The sequence below is a fragment of the Myodes glareolus genome, chromosome 22 (assembly GCF_982192425.1).
Source record: "Myodes glareolus chromosome 22, mMyoGla1.1, whole genome shotgun sequence".
In the NCBI taxonomy this organism is placed as follows: domain Eukaryota; kingdom Metazoa; phylum Chordata; class Mammalia; order Rodentia; family Cricetidae; genus Myodes; species Myodes glareolus.
This window is the reverse complement of record NC_142047.1, coordinates 7,363,975-7,375,072: the sequence shown is the minus strand read 5'-3', so window position 1 is coordinate 7,375,072 and position 11,098 is coordinate 7,363,975. Positions and strand designations below refer to the sequence as shown.

Here is an 11,098-nt window from a genome sequence, read left to right as displayed (position 1 = left end):
TCTGGGCGACAGTGTTTGTAACTGAGTAAAGGCCATAACTGGGTTAAAATAAATACTCATGGTTCTCTTTAGGATTCATCTGAATGAGCTCTTCATAAGGACACATTTGGATCATAGATTTGTTTGTTTGTATTGGAAATCTGTATTAGAAAAGTGGCCTCTTGGCACATAAAAGAGAATCTTATGTCTCCAGACTTATTCAATCATCTACTCAGCTTTAAGCTAATTTTGAGCCTGGCAAGATTTGGGTGGGTGGTTGGACCCCCATAGGTGTAACCTGCTGGCAGTTTCATAGCTACAGAACACACGTGGTTCTCTATCTGAATAGGGGATGTCAGCCCTGCGCAAAGCAGCAGTTAGGCTGGGGAAAGAGGGAAAAGAGGCAGAAATGCAGACTCCTGCAGAGGAGCTCTTGCTTCTCATTACCCTGAGCCCCAGAATTAGGAGCAGCAGAGTTTTCTGTTGTAGACCCCAGTGGTCTTCCTAAGTGTAGTACACATGAGAGGTTCTCTGCAGTGTCTCAGAAACATCCCAACAAAAGGTTTTCACCTACCCTCGGAAGTTTCTGAAAAGTTACTGTGTTCTTTTAATAACACATGGGTTAGTAAACAAGACCTCTCCACCTGGAGCAGTGCTGTTAGGAGCAAAGCCCATCCCGGTGTCCTATTTAACTCTTGAAGGTCTTTGACCAACAAAGACAATTTGCTCTGGGTAACAACAATGAGATGCTATGAATCCCTGTAGGCTATTCAGCCATCAGAGCTTCTGAAAGGTCCTTGTTCACTGCAGGTAGAAATTTAGAGCTTGTCTTTTACTTTTGTGACTTGGAAATGACTGAGAATTCACTCAGGGGTAACACTGACAGTGGGCGCATGTGTAAACCATGAGTATCTACAGGGTTAACCTTCTGGGCAGACAGAATGGGGACACTAGCTCAGTGACCTCTCTGCCTCTGGAACTACAGATTGGCTTTACTGGAACGTCTTCCCAGGGGACATTAGAATGAAAACGTGATAAGGGTCATGGCGCATTTGAAGTTGGAAAACCCACCCACAGAGACTAGCTCACCTCTTCTTGTCTTGACAAGGCTGGAACGCATCTACCGTTCTCTCTTTTCATTAGTTTCTCAGTGGGTATTTTATCCAAATTCCCTCTCCTAGAAGTAAAACCCTGACATGTTGACACCCACTCATTCCTTGATATTTTTGTCATTTAGAAGCCGTGCCCTGGGGACGCTGGAGTCTTCTGATATTAACTGACTAGCTGTCTGATGAGCTTGATTTCGGTCCTTAGCATCTTTCCTTCTCGGAGTTGGTAAGTTCGTTTTGTGCACATCACACAGCAAACCTTGGTAGATCTTCCCAGTCATTCAGAATGGTACAGATAATTGGACTTTGGGACCTAACAGTCCAGTCACTTAATGAATCCAAAGCACAGTTCCTTGTGTTCCATTCAGATAGAAATGAATGGATGCGGGGGTCAAAGGTGGCCCTACCTTAACATGCGGTTACTGAAGGTGAACAGGGTCTTCCCTGTATATGTGTGCACCCTCCTTTGAGAGTTTGAGCAGACTGACAGAAATAATTTCCAGACAGACAGTGTGCTGTTTCACTTGTCGTATCCACTTCCCCATATCTAACCTGTGATTTTCAAACAAAGAGATCGTCAATAGAACTATTTCAAAAGACATTTTCACAAACACCGACTACTCTCGGAGCTGTAAGGTGCAACGAGACTCATGGAGGGCTGAAGGCAGTTGGTGCACTGCAGAGGGACCGAGGGCAGTGCGTACATTGCACCAAGCTTCAGGTGCTGTGTGCCCAATAATGCTGTTGTTTTGAGTTTATTCTAAGAGAAAACGATTGCAAGTAGGTAGAAGAACTTATTTCCAAGCATTTTATTGTAGGTTATTAATATGAAAATTACTTATATGTTTCCAACAACTAAAAATGAACAAATTACAGGCAATACGTATGATGAAATACACACATGCATTTTGCTGCTTCTCTATGTAAAAAAGGGGAAAAAGTTATCAGCGTCCTCATAATACGTGTTTCCTGGTACTGTGGGAGAAGGATTTGTTTTCTCTCTTTTATTTCATTTCTTATATTTTAGGGAGCGTCGGTCTGCATAGCTCTGGCTGTTCTGGAACTCTCCAGATAGACCAAGCTGGTCTCTAACTCACAGAGATCCTCAGGCTTTTCCTTCCTCAGTACAGGAATTAAGGCCCAGGTCACCAGGCCCAGTTCTCTACTTTATTTTTGTCTAACAACCTTTTCTGCCTTAAATATCCGTTGGTTTTTAAACAAAAAACATAATGCAGAGATTAAAATAAGAAATGTAGTTGTTCAGATTAATGAGCTGCATTGGCCACTTGAATTTTCGGAGACTGTTCATCTTTTTATTATGTAAATATTTTGCATTTGTGTGTTTTTTTGAAGCCTTTCTACATTGAGTTTACTACTTCTGAGTTCTGTAATTTAAAATGAGTGAGCAGGAAGAAGATGAATTAAACTCAGACTCACAGGGTCTTATTTTGGGGTGGATTGCAATAAACCACTTAAAAATAAGAAATAGGGGAAATCGGAGGGGATGGAGGGACAGAAATGATACAACTTAGTACATACATAGAAACTTCTCAAAATTTAAAAATCTGATTAAAAACTCCTGTGCTCGAGCACTGGGATTAAATGAGAACAGCAGGAAATCTGAGCGGTTTCCTACTCTTTGTCTCTTCTAGGAGAGAAATCAGGACGGGATCTAAATAAGCCGGAGCAGCCTGGCTTCTTGGGTGAGTACAGCTGGGTCCATGACAAAGGACTTGAACTGTTTTCTTTTTCCTGCAACGCGCGCGTTAGCTTCTTTTCTCTTCATCTTGGTATCTCTCCCCCTCCTTCTCCTCTTTCTCTTCTAGAAGTTTCTGAGCTCTCTTCTTGATATGCTCAAATATTTCACACATTTTACCCAGGGAGAACTGAGCAGAAAATTCTCTGCGCCATGTGACGATGGGACTTCACTGGAAGATTCGATCCAAGGGAGCAGTCAGAAGACTCAGTCTCCTCGATGTGTGCGTTCTGCTTGGTAGTTAGAAGCATTTCTAGTCTGTTTGTATTAATGTATGTGCTAGCATGGGCCTTGTTCGGGTTCTCGTTTTGACTCTAACTATAGAGAATGTGGAAGGGTTCATACAGGAGGGCACACAGTCTTGTCCTTTTGCGGGGAACAGAATCTCTTTCTGTAGCTCAGATTGTCCTGGAACTCACTATGTCATTGGCTGGCCTCATATTGGATCCTCCTTCCTCTTTTTCTGTAGTTTTGCTACTTAAGTCTTCTTCTGTAGTCTGGCTGCATTACTTACGTCTTCACGCATGCAAGGTAAACATTCTAGCAATCGAATTACTTCCCAGCTCCATTCAAATCTCTTCTTTATCTCTTACACAACTGTTCTGATTGAAACACTTTAAACAGCTCATGTAAAGGGCAAAATGAATTGGTTGGAGTCGAGTTAATTAACATAAGAGAGATTCTTCTTAGTTAGTAGTGCTGGATGTTGTTTATCACAAATGGAGAGCTTATGGGTGAAGTCACCTGACTTGTCACTCTGGTTCGTCATGGCCACACCTCCTCCTTGCTGGGTGAACAACTTCTAGGTCCTTCACAGGGAAATGAAATTCTCTGGGAAACGTAGCTTTGTCTACCAAGACCCATTCAGGCACGGGATCTCAGAAATTCATCTGCCATCACCCTGGATCCTGATGAAACAGCTCCCATATCCACATGGCTCTGAGTGGCTGGTCGCTGTGAAAGGCTTTCAGGAAACTTGCAAGAGACGTGTGTAATGTGACTAGTACCTTCTCTATCCACTGAGGAACTTTAGAATTTCATTTTCTTCTGATCATAAAAGTAAATGATGCTCATTGTAGAAAATTAGGAAGATCCATACATGCCCAAAAAAGAGTGTTGAAATGCTCTGACAGACTCAAGCAGATAAATGTGGGTTAGCATCCTGTTGTATTTTTATAGTTCTCCTCCTCTGTATTTACATCTTTAGTACAGTTGGCATCCTTAAGTATTGCATTTCCTTTGTCTTACAAACATGATACCCTTGTTATCTCCCCATAGCATTAAACCTGTCTCTGGAAAATGTTTGAATTTATAACATTCAACCAAAGAATCTCAATGACTCTCCCCTAACCCTTGGACATTTAGTTTATTTGTAATTATTAATTATAAATGACAGTGTGTTAACATCTTATGATACATGTCTGCCCATGCACGGCACCTTTTCTTTAGGACAGTCTTAGAAATACAATTTCAAGATCAAATAATGCATTTTCCAGGTTTTAAGCTTGTATTTCCTTGGGCAGTTAAAAATCAAATTTATAGGACATCGGATGTATTTTTTTTTCCTGAATTTGATTATGTTGAATTGGGGAGATTATAGGCCATCATAATGTAAGAATTTGAACTCTATTCTGATTGTTTGATTAGCCAAAACTATTCAGACTCTTCGCAGTGTTATTTCTACTCTTGTGCCCTAATTCCCTTACTTTGTGGAATAGTTAAACAATGCCCCTTCCCTTTCTTCCTTGCGGCCAAAGTTTTAAAAGCACTTTGAAAATTAATTTAAAAAGTTCTGTGGAAGAATAAATAATGCCAATTGGTTGTTTTCTTTCTGTTAGTGAACCAAAATCAGATGTTTGGCCCTCCAGTGGTTAGGGGTTTGGCCAGGAAAGTTGGAGACAATGAGACTGGCCAAAGCAGCATTTACTGCGGAGTGCAATCTCAAAGACACGCCGAAAGAAAGGAAGCTCAGCCAAGAATTTATGACTTGGTCTGAGACAAAGTTGAGAGCTATCACCTGCTTCAAGGAGGCCGCCTTGGATGAGTTCATATGTATGCATGGCACAGCGCTGCCGTCTAACTTTGGGACTTTTAATGACTTGGACCACCTAATCACTTGTGAAAGGATGTGCTGGAGTTTGCCTTCACTCAGCTTGACAAGGTGATGGGAGGCATATATCTTCCTTACATGAAAACACTTGTCAGCTGCATCATATTTGGTAAGACAAGCTCCAATGTCACCTTGGGGGGAAGAAAAGTAACTCCGCTGACATCCAATGCATATGAGTCTCCAATATGCTGCAACATCACCTAATTTCAAGTGAAATATGCAAATCCACCCTATTTTGTCTGTAGTTTTTATTTTCCTGATGCTTGCTCTAAGTGCCACATCTTCTGCTGATGGAAACACTGTGTAACTTTCTCTGAGCTGATGCGTGTTTAAATATGCATGGAGGAGAATCTCAGCCTTTGCGTGGGAGCAACATGGCACACCACATGCAAACCCTCAGTCACCTGTCTGCGTTTTGTTTGTTTTATTTTATTTTTGGACCTGGGATACACTTATATAACCCCTTCACTGTAGTTCAAATTCCTGAATTTCTGACTTTTTATGGCTAGTAGGTCAGTGGAATGAAGTTGGGACTTTTTAAGTGTGCAGCTTAGGAGTGGAGGGCTTTGGAAGAAGGAGAAATAAGGATCCGATGGTGGCATCACGTGAAGTCTCTGGGTTTCACTAAACTCTGAAAAGTAGTGCTCAAGCAAGTATGGTTGGAAGTTCTGATACCTCGGTATGTTTGTTTGATTTTTATTTCTAAACTACGTTCCACAGTATGCCTAACAATTCTAGGTATGAATGTATCTAACAGACAAATATTGATTTACATGGATGATCCCAGTGAGACCAGGGAGGTGGATGATTTCAGCTTGGCGAAGCTCTTTCTTCTAAGACAAAGAAAAGTCAAGCTAGAGAGGGCATAAGCCTTGAGCATCAAAGAGGAGCTGCTGAACTGTGTCACGCGACTGTGTGACGCATTGCTGGATGGTGGCACAGTAGCCCACGGGAAACGGAAAAGCTTTTCTGACCATTTTACTTCGTTTAGCAGGTCATCCATGTCGTATGTGGGGGAAATTCTATCTGCCTCATTGTTTGACTTAGCTTTCCAGCTTGCTGTGTGGCTATAAGTTCTGTTCTCTAGAATGAGTTTATTGGTTTGTTTCTTTGTTTTAGCTAAATACACCTGGCTCACCGCTGCTGTTTCCTAACAGTGGCCCAGTCAGCTATGGCAAGTGAAGTGGTCAAGGCCTCCATTTTATTTGATTCATCTTTGCTTTCACTGAAGCAAACCACACACATCTGTCATTTCTACATGGCTAGAGTAGACACCATTCCCAGATGAAGTGTGCGATAGCATTCTGCCCACTCTGGAAGCACTGGTGAAGGTCTTTCTGCTCTATGTGGAGCAAATGAAGGTTGTTTAGAATCTGATGTCACTTCATTTAGATATCAATTGTTTTATTTTATGAAGAATGTTAACCAACTGATGTACCGAGCTAACTGCTTCTAGACAGAAATATAGTATTTCCATTAATACTGCTGTGCACTCTGAACAAAGACTTCTCTTATTCCCAGAAAAGTCTAGAATTGGAAGACCCAATGTGAAAACACTGTTCTAGAAACTGGCAGGTAAAATTATATGTTCAACTTCATTATAATTAAACTAGTGATGAAGTGGTATTGTGTTGATATATGTGACCATTCATAGAAAACCATTTTTTAACCAAAACTACTAATTAGAACCTATAAGGAAAAAACCCCCAGAATTTACAATATTAATGAAATCATTGCTCTTTATGCCTGGGAGGCCATGTTGAAATTTTTCATTTAAATTTCAAGGCTTTATTTCTTTTCCAAATTCAAACTCACAGTTGTATAATATTAACATTATTATTAATACAATTTCCTTTTCAAAAGTTGGTTAGAGGTCAGAGTCTAGTGATTATCCACGTAGCAGTCACTTGAGAATCGGGCATCACTATCAATCTGAAATGAATATACATTAGAAAAGGACTGTTCAGTCATCCTGTGTGTGTCTCAAAGATAGCTGGGAGAAGCCATCTACGTTTGAGTTCACAGTGTCACTCCGTCTCCGTTTGATCCATTTGTTACTCCTCTGCAGTCCTTGCTATTGTTCCTTGGTGGAGGAAGATAACAAAGAAGTGTCCGGATTGTCACATGACTGCTTGGGGTAGTCACGAGCAACGGCTTCTTCTTGTATGAAACAATAACATTTAAATTTTGTGGTTATGCATCACGATTGTCTGACAGCAGAGTCCACTGTGATTGGCAGGCAGTAGATTAAATTTATGGGACTCGGGCTTTTTTTTTTTCTTAATAAGGATACCTTGAGAAAGTCCAAGGGAAATGAAAGTCAGTTTTGTCATCTCACACGGATTTCAAAGGCGGGGGCTACACCACGGCTTGAAAGGTCTCTATCACGTCGCTGCTGTCTAGCCATACTTGACAATGAGACACACTGTATTTGCTCCCGGTGCTGGAGTTTATCATGCAAGAGGAGTAATTATATTTGAATTGTGTCAGCCAGCCACCCGAAAATGAAGGAACGTCAACGAATGTTGCTCCAAGGAGAAGGAGATGATTAGTTATAATTATCCTCAGTGTCCAAGAAAATGCTTCATTCCCTCATTCTGTTGCAAAGGGAAAAGGAAAAAAGCCAACAGAAAATTTTCAATACTTTCCAGTATTTTTGGAAACTTTTAAGGTCATTTTTTATAGGAATTTCAGATATGCTCATTGGTGTGACCACTTAACTCCCTGGTGATTTCATTGCTTTGTACATAATTTTATAGTCTTTAAATTTGAGGGTGTGCAATACAACATCCAGCCCGTGCCATCTGTAGAATTTCCTCACAGGGAAATATTAGACAATAGGACACAAATTTCTTAATTCACCTAGCCATGGTTTTATCTATGTAGCATAAAGATATAAGATATAGTTTTAGAGCTACTCATGAATATGGTGATTCGATTTCTAATTCCAGGCAAGCTGAGGTGATGAAATTATGTCTTCGAGGACCGCTGTTGCTGTTGTGTGTGTGGTCAGTGAGTGGTAGGCCTCCTTTGCCTAAAAACATGTACATTTTGCAGCTTATAACTGCTTGAGACTTCTTGGTTGGTGTGGTTGATTACTGTATTCTGTTTTCGTGATTTTTTAAAAAGTTTCCATAAGTAGCTTAGAGAAAAAATAATTTGGAGAAATATTCATTAGTTGGCTCGTTCTCTGTCATAGACTTATATCTATAATTTCTATGTCCAAGTTTGGAGGTACATTGTCGGTTCAGTAATGATTTTGCCACATGGAGATGGTCATGTGACTGACAAACTGTTGTTGTTCCTCAAATAGCTTACTTTTTTCTCTTTTGTGATGAATCAGCTTCATGCATATGTTGACATTTGTGTGGTTTTGATAATTTCTCAAGACAATTCCATCAAGTCAGGTATTGTAAGCCATAGTACAATGAGTACAAACAATGGACTTTTTTGAGGGATGGATTTCAAGACAGGGTTTCTCTTTGTAGCCTTGGCTGTTGTGGAACTTGCTATGTAGAGCAAGCTGGCCTTAAACTCACAGAGGTCTGCCTGCCTCTGCCTCCCAAGTGCAGGGGTTAATAGCATACGCCACTACCGCCCAGCAGCAATGGATTTTAAAATAGACAATGTTGACGCAGTTACCATAACAACAAATCAGCTCTGGACATGTTCATGGTTGTGCAAATCCCCCTTGTGATGAAGATTCTATAGACAGGGTTTCTAAGAGCATTGAGATCCATACTTCTTTGTGCATCTGCAAGGACTCACTTTGAGAAGGAGAATTTGGGGGCAGTGGACACAGGCTCATCTCCTTCTAATGCAGCCATTCCCTCTAAGTATTGAGTAATGAGTGAACACATGTGGTTTATATCTTTGCTGTTACCTGGAACTTTTTCTTATATTCATTTGGATTTCAAAATCAGACTAACAGATATCTTAGGAAGGAAGTATGCACTTAGTTCTTCCCTTATATAATCAATAGTATATAACAGTATACAATAGCATATAACAATTAGTATAAACATTCTTAAATATATCTTATTTAAAAAAAACTTTTGAAAAGGGGGCTGAGATGTATCTCAGGGATAGAATAAACACTTGGCTCTCTTATGACAGGTCCTGGGTTCTACCTCCAGCACCATAAAAAGGTTGCAACAAATGCAAAGTTTATGATTAAAATTAAGAAGACTTTGCTTGAAATCATGTTAATTATTTATCATAGTATTATAACAAATAGGTTTACTTGTACAATAAGAGAGTTTGATTTGGGTGGTTTTATTTTGTGTCTATTTAGGCAATTAATAAAATGATTTCAGTCGTGCGGCTGAGCATGCATTTGTTTATGATGTATTCAGAGTGAATGGCTGTGCCCTTTGTGTGCCATTGAGTCACTGCTTGGACTCATTGCTTTCTTTCCAGTTGGCTCTTAAATTTCTTCACACATTATTTTCTATCTTCATATTTGATAAACAATATAAATGAATGCTTCAGAAAGGAAGTTAAAGTGACGTTTGCTGACTGGCTTCCCTCATTGTCTACTTCTGTCAAGCCTCATTGCTTGAAGAGTCTTCATTCTAGTGAGTTCCAAGCTGTGGATTATGGCACCTTCTGGTTACCAGATGCACACAGCTTGAGCGTCCAGGTAGAGGGATATGTTGATGGGTGATCATGTTGGGATCTAAACAAACATCGGCTACACAGACAGAGAATCTCTGATTGGGAACCATGAATTTCTGGAATAATTATCATAAGTGCTGTTTTCGTTCATATTTTATTCTTCTGTCTTTCCTATTTTCAGTATGAATATGTCAAAGAACCACAATAAAAATAAACACAAAAGAAGACATATTATTAAATTTTGTCTTAAGAAAGCTGTTAAAGAATGTTTTAGGACACCCTTATGTTGAAGACCATATATTTCTTAATTTAAGATATTTGTTATAATTTCATTTTGTATCATTCAGGTTTTTTCTTTATATAACAGAAAAAAATTAACTCAATCATTCTTCTATGCCAGAGGTGTGTGGATAGCTCACTGTCCTACCTTTGTTAGATAGGAACAATGATTTTTCTCTATTTTAAGTTTTCTTAGAATAATTTTTTAAATTAACCAATATTAACATTGATTTGTGTAGCACTTATTAAGCCACCCCTTAAAATCTAAATTTTTTAACATATCTCATAGCAATAACAATAATAAAATTCCAATGCTTTAACTTTTAATGTCCAACTTATTAAGAATTCCTAATGTTCTCTTTGGGATTGAAAAGTCCTTCTGGCATGTATTGGGGCTGGGCATGGTTATTAATTCATTGGGGACTGGTGGATCCAGTCTTAGACTCTTCTGCCTCTCTTTGGTTCTGGGAGCCACAGTGAGGAAAGGGGGAGGGCTGGGGGAAAGACAGCAAGGGAAAGAAAGAGACAGGGAGACAAAGCCTGGGAGGGAGAAGATGACATTAGAGGTGACACGTAGCTATCAGGAGCATCCTCATTCTGAGAGGAAGAATAATGAAGGGTTTCCCCTGCCTTCTACAGCCTGAGGACAGCCTTTGGCCACGTCACCCTTTCTAACCCCATTTTCTGTGTGCTACATGTCATAATCTGTAAGGCACTGGTCCCACGAGCAGACACTGAATCCAAACAGTGCCTCCTCTTGTACTTATTTGCACTTTAAAACTGCATTGTGTGGGAAAACTTATTCGTAAAGAGAGAGCAGGTAGGACTGCAGGAGAACAGGACCACGGGCATGGTGACATCCAAGCCGAGTCTTTGGACTCAGCGAACCTCAACTTTTAGTTTTCTGTTTATAGTGAGGTTATTAGCTAGAGAAAAAGTGTGTGATCTCTTTAAAAGTTTTTACGAGAATCCCCCCACATTTGGAATGTCTTTGATTCGTGCATTTAGGGCCCCCTATAAATGTTTGTACTAGAGAGTTCGAGCTGACCCTAAGTATCCCAAGATCTGCAGGACCTCGTAGGCTGCCCCAAAGTGGTTTGGCGTGAGAAGGGAACACACCGTTTTCCTAGAGGCAGAGATCTGGAGACAGCGGCAGGGCTGTTTAAGTTTGAGTTGGTTGCTGCCTGAAGAGAAAAGGTAAAAGGCAGGACGAGGCTTCCCTGCATGTGGAGCGTCTGAAGACGCCAC

The 11,098-nt window shown here is 40.2% G+C and overlaps 1 long non-coding RNA gene across 1 annotated transcript; it reads left to right on the top strand.

Annotated features, from left to right (window-relative positions):
- The first annotated feature begins 1,214 nt into the window (after window positions 1–1,214).
- Window positions 1,215–10,049, top strand: LOC148118398 (uncharacterized). Its single transcript, XR_015735987.1, has 3 exons — window positions 1,215–1,314; window positions 2,741–2,791; window positions 2,969–10,049. It is a non-coding gene; the product is annotated as an uncharacterized LOC148118398 (long non-coding RNA).
- Window positions 10,050–11,098: the final 1,049 nt, after the last annotated feature.